General features: G+C 40.2%; 1 protein-coding gene across 1 annotated transcript in view; it reads left to right on the top strand.

The window, feature by feature from the left end:
* The first annotated feature begins 1,083 nt into the window (after positions 1 to 1,083).
* The window catches only part of ANXA4 (annexin A4), a 70,322-nt gene continuing 55,048 nt past the window's right edge, over positions 1,084 to 16,357 (top strand). Inside the window, exon 1 of the mRNA XM_036752107.1 lies at positions 1,084 to 1,178. The gene's annotated coding sequence lies outside the window, so the exon portion shown is untranslated. The remainder of the gene's footprint in view (positions 1,179 to 16,357) is intronic.

Here is a 16,357-nt window from a genome sequence, read left to right on the forward strand (position 1 = left end):
AAGCCAAAGACTGGATACCTAAAGTGACTTGGACCAAAGTTACAGAGGTAGTTAATAACAGAAGGGAATTCAAACCCAGGCTAGTGAACTTATATCAAGAAGCACAAGGATTCGTTGGTGCTTTCAGTTCATCCTGCAGAAGACAATAATTCTCTCCTACCCTGTAAATTAACATAGTTTTGACGTGTGCACTTAGATTTATTAGATGTTCCGAATTTGGTGGAACTTTAGGAGATCAAGTTCAACCCCCTTCCTCACTTTACAGGTGACGAAACTGAGGCGGCGAGAAGAAATTAAAAAGAAAAAACAAAAAGAATTGCTGAAAGTCAGTAAGTTACAGAACCAGGATTCAAACCCTGGATTTTCCACTTAGGCCAAGTCCTTTGGTCTGGCTGCTATACGTACCACTTCTGCCTCCAGACTTTTCATTAGTAGTTTGGGTGATAGGACAGTTTTTCCAAGTTGGAATAAAATTGAGTTTGAGCCCAAAACAAACCATGTGGCTTCCTAGAGTAGATGGGGACGGGGTCCACTTCCTGGTTAGAGGACGCAGCGGCAGCTGGTGGTACTCTAAGTGAATACGCCCCTAACTATCTTATACTATCGGAGGTGAGGGGGCGTGTGAGCCCAGGAAATCGGAAGCTGGGGGATCCTAACGTCTAGCGCTGGAACCAATTTTAGAGACCATTTAGTACAACTTGTCTTTTTTACAGAGGAGTAAACTATAGGGCAGAGACCCAAGGCCAGTAGTAAGTTGCATAGTGGAGCTTTGAATCCACACCTTTTGGTTCCAAACCCGGCGCCCTTTCCACTATATCAGAAACAACACGGTCTCTGGGGCGGCTGGGCAGAAGTTTCTGAGCAAGTAGCCTCATCGTTGAGTCGGGAGAGGCTACTCTGGCCCGGGGAGGGGGAGGAGGGCAAATTAGGTGTCCAGTAACGCATCACCAGGTGTTACAAGCCAGGGGAGTAAAATTTCCTGGCTGGTGGGGGAAGGAAGGAGGAACAGCTTGGAAGTGGCACTGTCTCCACCCCAAAGTAGGGCGGGCCAGCCCGACCCAGCCCAGCCTGGCCCTGCCCAGTACAGTCAATATATGAACAAGTGCCCCGTCCGCAAAGTGGGTCTGAGCTCAGCAAGGGCAGACTGGTGACCAAAGGCTGCTGCGCTGCCCGCTGCGGTAAGAAAGCCCCTCGCAGGGAGGTCCCATGGGCTGCGGGCAGGACTAACAGGGAGTGGCCCTCGGGGTGACTATACAGCTGGCCGACCGGTGTTCTGTCTTGTTCCTTGGACACCTCTCGGGTGGCTCCCCCGGTCCTTTTGGGGACTTGGCCTCGGGATCCGTCAGTGGTGTTCTCGGGGAGGGTTCCTCGTTCCCCCAGGGGCCAGGCAGAACCTCCTGGTCCGGGAACAGGGAAACTGGGGATCCCGAGGGATCGCTGCGCACTCTCAGTGCAAGGCTCCGCCCCCCGTCCCCTCTTAATCTGAGTATGGGAGGCTCCTCTGGAGCGCTTGGACCCCGCTCTGCGGTGTTCTTTGGAGCTGGGCCTCGAGTGCTTCCCTGCAGAATGGGTGGAGTTGGCAGAAGTGGGTGCCTCCGGGCAGGCGAGATGCCTGGGAGGCGCCCTGCTGCTCCCCTTGGGATTTGAAGCAGGCAGCAAGCCTTTTGAGGACACCGAACAGGGAGCTGGGGAGTGGGTGCTTCCTGGTGCTCTTTGGTGCCAGAGAGACTGTTACTGCCCCTTACACAATCCAGGGAAATTGCCATGTTTTTTTAGATTTGGTTGGTTGGAGTTCCATAGGGTGTGGGTGTTAAGCGTGCTCTGAAAGTCACGAGCCCTTTGTCGAAATCCTGGCCCTTTATTTCAGCTAATTTGCTATCTCACTTGGTTGCTGTGATGAAAGTGTGTAAACTTTAAAGTGCTATAAAAAGGTGAGTCGTTGGTAGAGGGAGGCGGTCAAGAGCCCTGATTTGTGGATGTACATTTCCTCAGTTTCAGGGAAGGGGAACAGAACCCAGTCCAATGGAACATAGGCGGATGGCTTTCCCTTTTATTTTCTCCTCACTTGCATTGGTTTAGGATGGTTTTCTTCTTCGAGGATCTGAAGGGATGGAAAAGCCTAAGAATGAAAGTTTTTCATACCTTTCTAAACCACACCCACATACCCACCTTTTAGGCTTTCCAGGTGGGAGAGGAAGGGGAATATCCCCAAAGTCATGGCTTAGAACACATTCATTTGCTTATGTCCACTCATTCATTTGTTTTCCTGGTAGTGTAGTTTAGTCTAATCCTTAATCCCTTCTAGGTGTGGCAGCAACTTTTGGCTACCATTGCAGTTCTCCTTTAAATTTATGTCAGAATAATTTATTAACCAAATCTTGGATTTTTTTTTCACTCTCCAGTTCTTCCACATTTCCATCATCAAGAGGTATCTAGGTAGGCTGGCAAGTTACACCCTCTCTACTCTCCTTCACCCACCCAATCTCATTCCTAACCATGGAGAAGCTATGGGACAAAACACCATAAACACTCTCCCCAATCTTCCATGCCCGACATTTTTTGTCAATGAAATCAGACTAAATCGAACATCAGAAAGAACTTTAAAGTAGAAAAAAAGCCACCAAAGGCAAGTCTGGTATATGGGAAGCAGCACTGAATTAAGGCAGGACACCTTTGGAGGGGTGGTCCTGCTGACCACTAGCTGACTGAGAGGTATCAGGGTCTGGTGGAAAGATTCCAATCCAGTGAGCATGTGGAAGGTTCTATACTAGGAGACACATCAGAAAACAATCTCTGCCCTAAAAGATTATATTCTACTAGGATTTAGAGTCAGAGAATTTAGGCTCAAATTCTAACTTTGCCGTTTACTAAGTGTGACTTGAATATGTTACTTTTCCTTTTGAGGCTTTAATTTTCTTATCTGTAAAACAAGGAAGTTGGACTGCATAAGTAATCCCTGAAGCCCTCTCTAGATGTATTATTTGGGCAAGTCACTTGACTATTATAGCCTCTATTTCTCTCTGTAAAATGAGGAAGTTGGATCAATGAGCGTTCCAGCTATTAAACTGTCTGAAAGATGTATGATAGAAGAGGAGGCAGTGCTAGTGAGAGGGGAGAAGCCGTGGGGTTTGTTGTTGTTGTTATTTTTAAACTTTAATAAGTTTTATCGATATGTACTGTTTCTTAACATCACCATAGTATCCCATATATCCTCCTTCCTCTCCCTCCCAGAAAGCCGTCCCATGGTACACATAGTATTTTTTTAGGGGGAAAAATGTCAGCGTACTTGATCAATACGTTGAAAGTCTGAAAATATGTGCAATGTGTAACACCTGTGGACCTCCTGCCTTCATGAGGGGGTAGGTTGGGGTGTCTTCTTATAGCTCTTCATTTGAATCTTGCTTCATCTTTATGTTATTAACGTGTGTGTGTATGTGTGTGTGTGTGTGTGTGTGTTTTGTTTCCATTTACGTTATAGTTGCTGTGTACGTTGTGAGGGATAGCAATGCTAAGTTTGTATTTGAGTTTCAGGTCTTGTTTAGTATTGAGGTAGAATGGAGCCACCTGAGCCTTGTTGGGAATATTTGATTTCCAACAATTCCCAAGTGAGATGGGGAAGGAAGGAGAGAGGTGGCAAAAACGGGGGCAACGGGGGCCTAATTCAAACTCAGCTTTGCTGACAGGTGCCATTGTCTTGTGAAAATGTAGGCTGAAATAAACAGGGCTAACTCAGTGAGAATTTCCCAGGGATAAATCGGCTATATTTCCAGACCCCTAGCTCTTAGGAAATGAGTTGTAGATTACCTAGGGTAGAGTCTTCCATTCTTCTTTGGAAAGTGGTTGAAACTGTTTTTATAGCATTCAGAGTTGTGAGGATGGGGACACACAAATATTGGCAGTATATTTCCTTTTCCAAAGGAAAAAATTCTTTAAATACAAATCTAGCTACATAGGACTGTGGGCTCTTTGTTAAACTCACAGTAGAGCAAAGAAAAGCAGAGAAATGGCTAGAGGCAGGAAAGGCCTCTGAGGTTGGTCTTAAACTCTCAGTCCCTGGTTTTCCTCTTGTTCCCCATCTCCGTGTTTTTGCTCCAATATTATATGTAATATTCCACACCCATGGCCTCCTACATAGGCAAGGAATAGGGGGAGGTGCTTTCGCATCTCTTCTTTGTGGCTAAGCTTGGTCATGATAATGCAACATTTGGTCTGGATTGTTTTGTTGTTCTTATGATTTACAAATTGCGTATATATGAAAGTTTTAGTCACGTTCTTTACGTGATTCCAGATTGTTATCCAGAATAGTTGTATCTGTACATAGCAACATCGCGACTATTTCCAAAGATGATTAGGGAAAAAGGAAAAGAACCTATTTATTCTAAAATGTTTATAGCAGTTCTCTTTGTGGTGGCAAAGAACTGGAAATTGTAGAGATGCCCATCAATTGGGGAATGGCTGAACAAGTTGTGGTATATGGTTGTGATTGGAATACTACTGTGCTACAAGAAACGATGAGCTCAATGATCTTAGAAAAACATGAGAAGACTTGCATGAAATAATAAAGAGTGAAATGAGCAGAACCAGGAGAACACTGTATACAGTAACAGCAATATTGTTTTAAGAATGACTTTGAACAAATAAGTTATTGTGACTATTATAAATACCCAAATTAACTATAAAAACATATGAAGAAAGCCACTATCTATATCCAGAGAAAGAAATGATAAATAGAAGTATGTATAGAATAATTTTACACATATATGTGTATATATGTGTATTATATATTATATATATATACACACACACATATACACACATATTTTGCATGTGTGTGTATGTATAAGGAGCCACTGGAACTTAGCAGAAGAGTGACACGGTCAGACTTGTACTTTAGGAAAAATACTTTGGTGGCTCTATGGAGAATGGATTGGAGGATGAGGCAGGGAGCCAGTTAGGAGAAATTTCAACAGTTGAGGTGAGAGGTGATGAGGTCCTAAATTGGGATGGTGACTGTAGGAACAGAGAGAAGGGGATGGATATAAGAGATGTTGTGGAAGTGGAAAGGACAAGCTTTCCACAATAGACCCAGCAGCAACTGGGGGCCACATACCACCAGAGGACATCAAATTGATGCGCTGTTATGGTGCTATAGCAAAGGTCCTCTTGGTTCAGGACCTACTCTTTTTCTATTTATAGTCCGTGAATTCTATTTACTTACCCAAAGGAAAGCCTTTCCAAACTCCACACTGCCTCTGCCACTCCCAAACTCCACCCTTGGACTGAATTCATTTGTTAATTCAAAGGCTGTACTCTACTATTTACTGTAGAAGTAAATACTAAATGGGGGTCCTTGTGCTCAGGGTTAAGTGGTGTGATTTTCTTTTTGGTGGTTCGTCTAATATTGGACTCAGAGACTCTTAAAACTTTAAAGCTAAGAGGCAACTTAGTGATCATCTGTCCTCTTTACAGAGAAGGTACTGAATAAATGTTGGTTAAATTAAATAAATCCAACCAATCCAACACTGTTTTCGAAGCTGATTTGAGTTTCCTGTTTTACATATTAAGTCACTGAGAAGGGAAAATGACTTGGCAAAGATCAGAGATCATTATGGAAGCCAGATGTCCTCTTTCTGCTTTTTCATCAGGATTCCTCCAAGGCTTCCCCACTGCCCTGCCACTTTAAGGCACATTTGTGTATATGTATGGGCAACTAGCTAGCTAGGTGGTGCAGTGGATAAAGTGCCAGGCCTGGAGTCAAGAAGATCTGAGTTCAAATCTAGCCTCTGATACTTATCAGCTCTGTGACCCTGGGCAAGTCATTTAATTTAACCCTTTTTGCCTCAGTTTCCTCATCTGTAAAATGAGGTAGAGAGGGAAATGGCGAACCACTCCAGTATCTTTGCCAGGAAAACTCCAAATGGGGTCATGAAGAGTCAGACACAACCAAAATACAACAGTGTATTATGCATGTGTAGACCAAAGTTCATAAAGCAGAAATAAAAACACGTAACATGAATTGTCATTAATACCTGGGCTGACTTTCATAGTGTCATAATGCCATAGGCACTCTATCCTGAGTGTCTACAAAACATTAATTTAGAACTGGAATATCTTCTAGTCCGATCCTCTTATTTTACAAATGAGGAAACTGAGTCCCTGAGAAGTTAAAGTGATTTGCTAGTAAAAGTCCAAGACCATATTCAAACCCAGGTTTTCCTGACTTTAACATCAAGCAATTGATCTACTAAGCCCCACTGTCTCATTTTGTTCTCTTTGATATTTCAAAATATTTTAAAGTTTTATTGATGCTTTCTTTTATTTCATAAATCCTTTCCCCCTCTCCCCCGCTGAACCTTACCTTGTAACAAGGACTAGTAAAGGCAATTTGCCCTAGTCTCTAGGGCATAGCACATTGTAAGTGCTTATTAAATGCTTATTAATTAATTGCTTGGGTCTAGAATCCCCACAACCTGGTTTCCAATACAGCTTCTGATGCTTACTGCCTTGGCCAAATCACTTACCCTTCCTGGGCTTCAGTTCCATCCTCTGTATAAAGAGGAATCTGAACTAGATAGATAGTCTATGGTAGCTCTTCAGCTCTAGACCTGTGACCCAAAGTAAAAGCAACCAATTCAGCAACTAATGGCTCTGGCATTTTTTTGAAGAAGGACAATGAAACAGGTTCAAGATAGTTTAGTTTCTAGGTATTTAACCCAGAGTCCATGGGCCACCCATCAGATTCCAGAGCATGCCTGCCTGTGGTTTTTAATAAAAAAAAATGTTTTTACCTGATTAGTTAGCAATATTCTTACCATGATCTTAGAAGAATAAAATTGTAAGTGACCCAAATGGCAATGAAAAGACACCCTGGGCTGAATTGTATCTCTGCAAACTTCTGTTCATTTTTCCTAATTCTGTCCTCTGAGGATAAGTAGAATTCTAACTGTGCAGGTGATTCTCAGATCTATTTGTCCAGTTCTAAGCTCTTTCCTGCCCTCCAGTCTCCTATCTCCAACTGCCTCTTGTCCTGTAGACATCTCAGACTCAGCACATCCAGCACTGGATCCAGACATCCCTCCAAACGCTTCCCTCTTCTTAACTTCCCGATTGTTGTCAAGGGTACCATTGTTTTTTAATCACCCAAGCTCATAACTTCACTGTCATCTTGTCTCCTCATTGTCTTTCATCCTTCAGATATAATTAGTTGTCAAGTTCTGTCATTTCTATCTTCCTAACACCTCTCTCATATGCTCCCTTCTCTCCTCTAACACTGCTATCATCCTGGTAGCATAGAGCCACCAAAGTATTTTTCCTAAAGTACAAGTCTGACCATGTCAGTCTTCTGCTGACTAAGTTCCAGTGGCTTGCTATCATCACCTCCTGCCTGGATTTCTACAATATCCTGATGATTGGTCTCTGTGCCTTAAGTCTCTCCCCAATCCAGTCCCTTTTCTACAGTGAGCTTCCGAAAGTAGAGATCTAACCATGTCATAGACATGTAAATTCCAGTGGGTCCTTATTCCCTCCAAGATCAAATAGAAACATCTCTATTTTTTAAAGCCCTTCATAACCTTATCTATCCTACCTTTCTAGGCTTATAATTTATACCCCTCCACCCTGGTCTCTTTCCTGTTCCTCTCACAAGACATTCCTGACTCTGAGCATTTTCAGTAGCTGTCCCCCATGCCTGGAATTTTCTCCCTCCTCATCTCTGCCTCCTGGTTTTCCTTGATTCTCTTCAAGTCCAGTCTAAAGTTCTACCTTCTGCAAGAAGCCTTTTCCATTCCTCCTTAATGTTGGTGCCTTCCCTCTGAGACTATTCCTCATTTATCCTATATACATTTTGTTTGTGCGTGGTTGTCTGCATATTCTCTCCCCTGTTGGACTGTGAGCTCCACGAAAACAAGGGACTGTTTTTGCCTTTCTTTGTATCCCCAATGTATAGCATAGTCCCTGGCCCTAGTAGGCATTTAATAGATGCATGTTGATTTGACTGCCTTTCTCTTTCATGTTACAGTTCTTTAAATAATTGATTATAGCTACCATGTCCCCCAGAACTTAGCACAACACCTGGGACTCAGTAGGCACTTAATAAATGTTCGTTGATTGATTGACTGATGAGTCTTCTCTTCTCCAGGCTAAACATTTCGCAGTTACTTCAATCAGTCCTCACATGACATGATTTCAAGGCTCTCCAATATGCTGGCTACCCTCCTCTGATATGCCTCATCTTATCAATAGCCTTCTTAAAGTGTGGTGCCCAGGAACAAATATGACACACCAATGTTGTCTGACCAGGGGAGATTTCAGTAGGACTATCATCTCTCTTGATACTATAGCTGGGCTTAATAGTAGTAATTAATAAATGTTTATTGACTATATCTCTCAATTCAGTCTAAGATCACATTAGCTTTCTGACTGTGTAATGCCAATGCAATACCTATAGAGCAGCTGCTATGAATATACGTGCTTATTTCCAGGGTTGGTTTGCAAAATATAATAAACTCTTCCTCCAAGACAAAACCAAAATATTTATTTGAAACATCACTATTGGGATACCAGAAAGCAAAATTTAGCAAGGTTCTCATCACTAATCCAGGGAGGGCTGCCTGATATCACAAGCACTCTTTTAGGCAAACCTCCCCACAAGCAAGTTCCCCCAGGCAAGTTCCTCCCTCTGCCTATTTCTCTCTCTCTATCCAAGCCTCTCTCCACCCAACCTGTCCCTCCAAGCAATACAATACACACACGCACAGAAAGTTGTGGAAATCCCTGTGGCCCAGAGCCTAATTGGCTCTGTATCAGGAACCTATGTGAGGCCTATTAATAGGCAAGGAAGATCTTATATCCCATTAACCCTACAGACTGCCATATCAAATTGATAAATCATGTTGAGTTTGTAATCCACCAAAGCCCTCCAGATAATTTCCTTTTTTTTATTAAAATAAATTTTCATTGATATCCTTTTTTTACATCACTGAAATATATTCCCAGTATGCTTCCCTTCTACCCTCCTAGAGAGCTGCTACTTATTAGCTGTGTAGCCATGGACAAACCAATCCATCTTTTTGAGCCTCCATTTCCTCATTTGCAAAAGAGGGATAACAAATAATGTTTTAGAGAGAAGAGAAAAAAAAGAGAAAAACACAGCAAGATTGACCATTGAAAATGTCTGAAAACATGTTTAATGTATCCAACCCACAGACATCCTACCCCTGCAAAGAAATGGGGCCCCCCAGATCATTTTGGACCAATTGCTGTCTAGCCATAGTTCTTATATATTGTAGTTCTAACCCTCCTCAACAATAAAAATAGTTCTTCCTCTTAACTTTCTTCATCTTACTGAAGATACTGCCATTTTCTCAATCACTAGGGTCAGCACTTTGTAGGGTGGTACAATAAGAGTCTTGGGAATAAGAAGACCTGGGTTCAAGTACCTGCTCTGTCACTTATTACCTCTGTAACTTTGGACAAGTCATTTCACTTTTCTGGGTCTCTGTTTCCTCATCCATAAAATGGGGGAGGGGGGTTTACACTAGATGGCCTCTGAGTCCCTTACAGCCATCGACCTATGATACTATGAAGTCCTTTACTCTTGGGGTAGTGGAAGGAGCCCTGGATTTAGAGTCAGAAAGCTTGACTTCTCTATTTGCTATTTATGACTTTGGACAAGTCACTTCTCTAGGTCTCATTTTCCTTCTCTATAAAATCAGAGATTTGACTAGATGATGTTTAAGACCCTTTCTAACTCTATAGCCTATGAACACAAAGGTAAGATTTTACATTTACACCATTTACATTTCGTCTTGTTAGGTTTGACCTGACCAAGGCCAAGTTACATTGAGAATGATAGATCCAGTATTTATCAAGCCCATCTGACATATAAGGACTGTGTGGCCCTCTGTGAGTCTGTTAAGGGCTATTAAAGGGTCCCCTGAACTTGGCTTTTTGACTGCCATGTTTTCCAGAAACACTGGACCCAGAGCATGCAGGAGGCCCTGAATGTGTCAAGGATGAAGCCCCCTGCCCCAGCTGTTATAATTTGTTGTTTGCACCCCAAACTGGATTCTCTGTGTTTCCTTGAGAGGCAAGACAAGTGCCAGCCAGTCTGTGCCAGGTTGGGAAAATGCTTGTGCAGCTGTGGTCCTTTGTAACATAAGCAGGCCCACCTATCTTCATAGTCTAGCCCTGGTTCCCAAGGGAAAAAGGGAAAAGAATTCAGCTTTTGCCATTGCCTTGCTCCTTCCCTTCAGGAGGAGTTACTGCATCTTCCCCCTCCCATGCCATGGCCCTTCCTGTTTTCTTCTCCTTTTGTTGTACTGTGATAATTATGCAAATTTTGGTAAGGATTGTGAACTCGAGTTCCACATGGGTGTTCATTTCTTTTGTAATAAACCCAGTTTTCATATAAGTCTCACAAGGTTGTGATTGCCTGTTGACAGTCACTTTAACCTCTCTGAGCCTCAGTTTCCTCATCTATAAAATGAGGCATTTGGACAAAATGGCTTCTGAGGTCCCTTCTGCCTCTAAATCTATGATTCTACAATCCTATGAAAACAATACAGGGAAACGGAATGGCATTTCAGGCAAAGGATCCTTCTGGGCAGATCCCCTGGTCTTGGAATCAGATGGCTGTGTCCCTTCTCAGCTACTTATTAGCTGTGGAATCATGGACAAGTCAGTTAACCTCTCTATGTCTCCATTTCTTCATTTGCAAAATAGGGATTATAATAATACCCATCTTCTTCCTCATAGACAAAGCACTATAGAACATAGTAATATGAGTTCCTATTTTTGTACTTGTATATGGCGGGGAGCAAACAATGACTTTTTATTTCCTAGAAACAATCCTATTATCATATCATCATAAGAAAGTTCTCTAACCTGCTTTCTTAGGGTTCTTAGACCCTGTTTGAATAGGCAAAATCTATTCTAGGTTCAACAAGATAATTTTGACTTCTTCAGTGAGGCTCTGATAGTATATTTGCTCCAAGCCACATTGGATTACTTCAGAGAACTGGTATAGTGTTGTCAATATGTTTTCCTGTTACAGAGTGTACACGTTACATACTGGGGAAGTAAAATTGTGGGTATAGTTGCTTAAGCACTTAACCACATGATTCAGAAGAATCGTGGAGAAGGGGAGAAGTCTTAGAGATGGCTAAATGTCCTGATTTTTTTTTTTAAACTAAGAGCATAGTTTCTTTAAACTGTAAGACCAGTGAAATTGACCAATTCCTGGCAAAATTCTAGAATAGCTTATTAAAAGGATAGTTTGTCAGAACTTAGAAAGGGAATAGTCTTCACTTTAAGTCATCATGCATTCATTAACAAGTCATGGCAGATTGACTAGTTCCTTTTTGGACAAGGTTCCCAAAGAAGAGAATGTTACAGATAAATTATACTTGGAATTCAACAAGGTGTTTGGCATGATTTCCTTGTGAACAAAATGGAGGTGTAGGGTAGATAATAGCACTGTAAGGTGGATTTGGAGGCGGTTGTGCAATCAGACCCAAAAGGGTTGGTTAATTGATCTTTAGAATCCTGTAGAGAGGTGCCACAGAGCTCTGAATTTGGTCCTGTTTTGTCAGGCACTTTTATTCAGGATTTGAATGAAGAAATAGATGACATCTTTTCCAAATATATAGATAACACAAAAGTGAAAGAGATAGCTAATAGATTAGATAGCAGAATATGGATGTTAAAAGATGCTAGAAGAGCCAGGGCAATGGACTGAATTATAATTGTTACTGTTTACAACTGCTGCTACATTTTGGACATTTTACAGTTTACAAAGCACTTTTCTTACAAAAGTCCAGTAATGTAGGTAGTACAAGCATAAGCATACCCAGTTTATTAAGAAAAGAGTGACTTGCCCACCACCAGTAAGTGATAAATCTGGAACGAGAGCCTGGATCTCCTGATTCCTGATCATAGAAGCAGCATAGTACAGGGAAAAGAGTGCTAGAAGCTGATAATTAACAAAGATCATTGTAAAGTCCTGCACTTAATTTCAAAAAATCAATTGCTTAAGAACAGATTGGGAGGAGAGATGTGGGTAGACAGCAATTTATCTAAAAGAGACCTGGAATTTTTTGTGGTCTATGAAATCAATATAAAGGTAATAGTATAGTAAAAACTACAATATGGCATTGAAGTGTTTGTTTTTTTTTTTAAAGCCAGTCATTAACAGAAATACTGTATACAGACTGAAAAAGAAGTGATCATCTTCTTGTGCTCTGCCCTGGATCAGAACAAGTCAGGTCATCTGTTCAATTCACCAAACCCTGATCCATTGCTAGTTCATTGTGTATGGATCAGCATCCTAGTTGCGGGGGTTGTTGTATTCTTTTCTTGGCACCACATTTTAAGAAAGGCAACCTGGATAGTGACAGGGCTTCCAAACCTGACATTTTGTTCATCAGCTGAAGAAAATGGGAAAGTTTATTTAGATTGTAGAAGAGTAGATTTAGGAAAGATAGGATGACTGATTTCAAATATTTGAAGGCTTATTTGTCAGAAGAGTGATTAGCTATAATCTACTTGGCCCCAGAGAGCACAACTAGAAGCAATGGATAGAAGTTACCTGAATTTCAGCTCAACTTAAGTAAAGTCTTAGGAACGATTAGAGCTGTTCAAAAGTGAAATATACTATCTTGTGAGATCTCTATCACTGTGATCCTTTGGAGGCTTGTGAAGGTTCTTCAGATGACTTTTAAAATCCCTCCTTTGGAACACCACGGTTCTATGATTCTCTGATTTTTCAGCTCAGATCTGGAAAAGCTTATAGAGGAATTGACATCTTGAACAAAAGCTTCTGTACTTGAGGAGAGAGTATATTGCCTGAGGCAAGTGTGTGGGATTCCTGGCCTTTTAAAAAGCAATGGACTAAGTCTTACAGGATTGGCTACTATAACAGCTTATTTAATAAATCAAACCATCAGTGACCTTTTGCTACGGGGCATTTCTGAACTGAAAGCAATAGTTGAACTGTGGTTAGAATACAGCATATCTCAAATAGATGGAGCATCTAATAGTGATTCTATTTGAATCATATTGAAGGATCATAACTCATTCTGAAGATAAAATCTTCCTTACTAGTAATAGCTTTATCTTAGCATATATGTTATTGTACAATGGATGTTACGGTTTCATGCTTACATATTTCTATTTCAAGACTAGGACAACTAATGTTTTCCTTGTTTTATCACATTCAGCTTTATCTGAGTATCAGAAATCTGTCTATCTACAATTGTCATCATCCTAAAGAGACTTAATGCTAATGTACATTAGAAAGTCACCAGAGTTTCTATCCCATGCAACAGCATAATTGAGAATCATTTTTTTAAAAAGAAAAAAAATATTCTGGACCTCAGAACTAGCATAAGTATTCAATTCTCCTTTGCAAGCTAGGACTTTTGATAATGTTTCAGACTGTCTAAATGTTTTGTTTATTCTTAAGAGTTTAAAATTTGAAATTTATGTCAAGATAAAATTGCAACTTTAAAACCTTGGATAGAAATACAATTGAAAATTATCTTATTTTATGGGTAAAATTTATTTTAATAAAGTTGCTGTCAGTGTCTCAGTCAATGTTTAAACAAAAAAACTACAGTGCTTTTAATATTTACTCCTTTTTATTTATTTTTATTGACCTATGTTCCATGTTTAAGAGTTCATTTTTTTCAACCCAGAAACATTTCCCCTTCTAACTATAAAACCTGAACTATATTATGGTAAAGATAAAGATACAGAAAGTAAAGAGGGATCTATTTGCATGCAAATATTGATGTGATCTAGCAAGCCTTAATAAATGTGGCTAAAAAAAAAGTTGTTTTTTCTTTTAAAGTTTCTCAAATGCAAACCAGTCTAGTCCTTTATTTTAATATGATTCGGGGATTCTATTTATCTGTAGTGCCTGTCTAAAGATATGAACTTGGACTAACTCAATGAACCTACTGACACAAACTTTCTTCAGTGGTCATAGATCCTATTAATAAGGCCACATAATGTTCCAGGGCTCAATAAAATTAGCATAATGGCATCCACAAATAGACTCATCTGTAGGACCTTACCATTTGTAGCAGGAATTCTTAACTTTTTGTGTGTCATAGTCCCCTTTGACAGTCTGGTGAAAACTATGCTCCTTTCTCAAAATAATGGTTTTAAATGCATACAATAAAATATATAAGACTAGAAAGGAAACCTATTATATTGAAATATAATTATCAAGGGGGAAGCTAGGTGGCGCAGTGAGTAGAGCACTGGCTTTGGAGTCAGGAGGACCTGAGTTCAAATCTGGCCTCAGACACTTGACACATTTACTAGCTGTGTGACCTTGGGCAAGTCATTTAACCCCAATTGCCCCACCTTCTCCCTCCAAAAGAAAACAAGACAAAAAAAACAAACGAAGAAAAGAAATGTAGTTATCAAAATATTTTAAAAATCCCACAAGTTCATAGACCCCAGGTTACGAACCCCTGATTGCTCAGATCATTCTCCTGTGACACTGACAAATATCTCTGTTAAGCATGTTTCCCCATTTTATGTCTCACTTGATAACTAAAGGATCTTTGACCATCTTAATCTCTGTGGCCTCATCTAGCAAAGAATCTTATATGAATATCAGGTGCTTTCTTGTAATAAACAAAAAAAATGTGTGCCTGGAAAAGGAGGTAGGCTGGTAATGTAACCAGAGCAAGGGATAATGTAGAAGAGACCAGGTGTTTTACTAATGTAGTGGGGTTTAGAATCAACTACCCTCATGTGTAGCCTATGTGGAATGATCATCCCTATCTCTTCCTGTGACTAGCCCCTTTTTCTTATCCAGGGTTTTGTTCTGACATTTCCTTATTAATTACTAAAATTGAAACATCTTTCTCATTAATTAAAAAGTTAGTTAATTATTTATTTAATACAGTAAAGCCACCTTTCCCATAAGTGTTTGCTCTTCTCTCTCTCTTTCTACACACACACACACACACACACACACATCTCAAATCCCCTCATTTTTTAGGCTTAACGTTAAGGTTGTGGGCTATATAATTTATTAACAGTCTCTGGCCATCACTATTGTACTTTTCAATTCTGGAAACACCCTTCTATTCCTTTCTCTCAGAGTACTAATTAATTCTCTTCAAGAATTAGTTTCTTGTTTCTTCACAAAATAAGAGTTAAAACAGTTATTCAAGGAAAGAAGTTCTTTTCTTCCTTTTTCTCTTTGTACCTTACTCATTACCTCTTCAATCATGACAAGGAACTCTCTCCAGAGAGATGATTCCATTCTTAGTCTCCTCATAGATTCCTCATAGAATGACAGTTAAACTATCACTCTAACATTCCAGTGCTCCTTAAAGATAAAGTATAGTTTCTGCGAAAGAGACTGTTGAAGCTGCTGTTACGCTGGTTTCCACAAAATAGTGAAAGATGCCTAGGAAGACTTCTAGTATGTTGGGTAGATCTTCTGTGGAAGATTTATAGAAGGAAATTGACAAGAATCCTATTGGATGAGAAGGCACTTATCTTAACCAGTGAGATCACAGATCCATCAAGGTACTGAAATATTTAGGTGAATTAGAGCAGTACAAAACAAAGAGCTTTGAGTGTGCTAACAGAGAAGAGAAAGGCTTTATCAATTGTTAATAAGGAAAGTTCCATGGAGGAGATGGTATTTGAGTTGGGCTTGAGGGAGAATTTAATAATGCCTTATAAAATATAGCACTTTATAGTTTATAAAGAAGTAATACATACATTATACATCATTTAATTCTAACACCAGTCTACTGACTGGTCTTCCTGTTTTACAGATGCTGAAATTGGGAGTCAGAGGTTATTTGACTTACCCTACATCATCCTAGGGTTCATAAACAGTGCAGTCAGAACTAGAACACAGGTTTTCTGACTCTTGGTGCATTATACCATCATCCCCCTTATATCATGTTAACTTTCTAAATCATTATACAAAGACAAATTGGCTAGCAACTTAGAGACATAATCTGGGAAGAATAGCCATTTACATTAAAGGTAGTGTCTTATTTATGCCTCTAACCTGTTTGGTAAGTAGAGAAATTGTAGTGTATCTAGTTGGAGAAGTTTGGTCAAAAGTCTTCTTTAAGGTGGTCATAGACTTAGGCATGGATAATACTAAACGATGTCTCATGAGTTTTCTGTATTAGGACAATTTGGTTCTCTTCACAATCAAACCTGGCCCATGGTTTGTACTTTAGGGAGTAATTGAAGGTTTTTGGACAGTATAGTAGCTTGATTGGATTTGTGGATCAAGAAAATTAGTTTTGCAGTCATATGTATTATACATTAAAGATGGCAGGCTGGAGACATGGACTTGAGTTAGGACAAT

The sequence above is a fragment of the Trichosurus vulpecula genome, chromosome 3, assembly GCF_011100635.1.
Source record: "Trichosurus vulpecula isolate mTriVul1 chromosome 3, mTriVul1.pri, whole genome shotgun sequence".
Lineage (NCBI taxonomy): Eukaryota > Metazoa > Chordata > Mammalia > Diprotodontia > Phalangeridae > Trichosurus > Trichosurus vulpecula.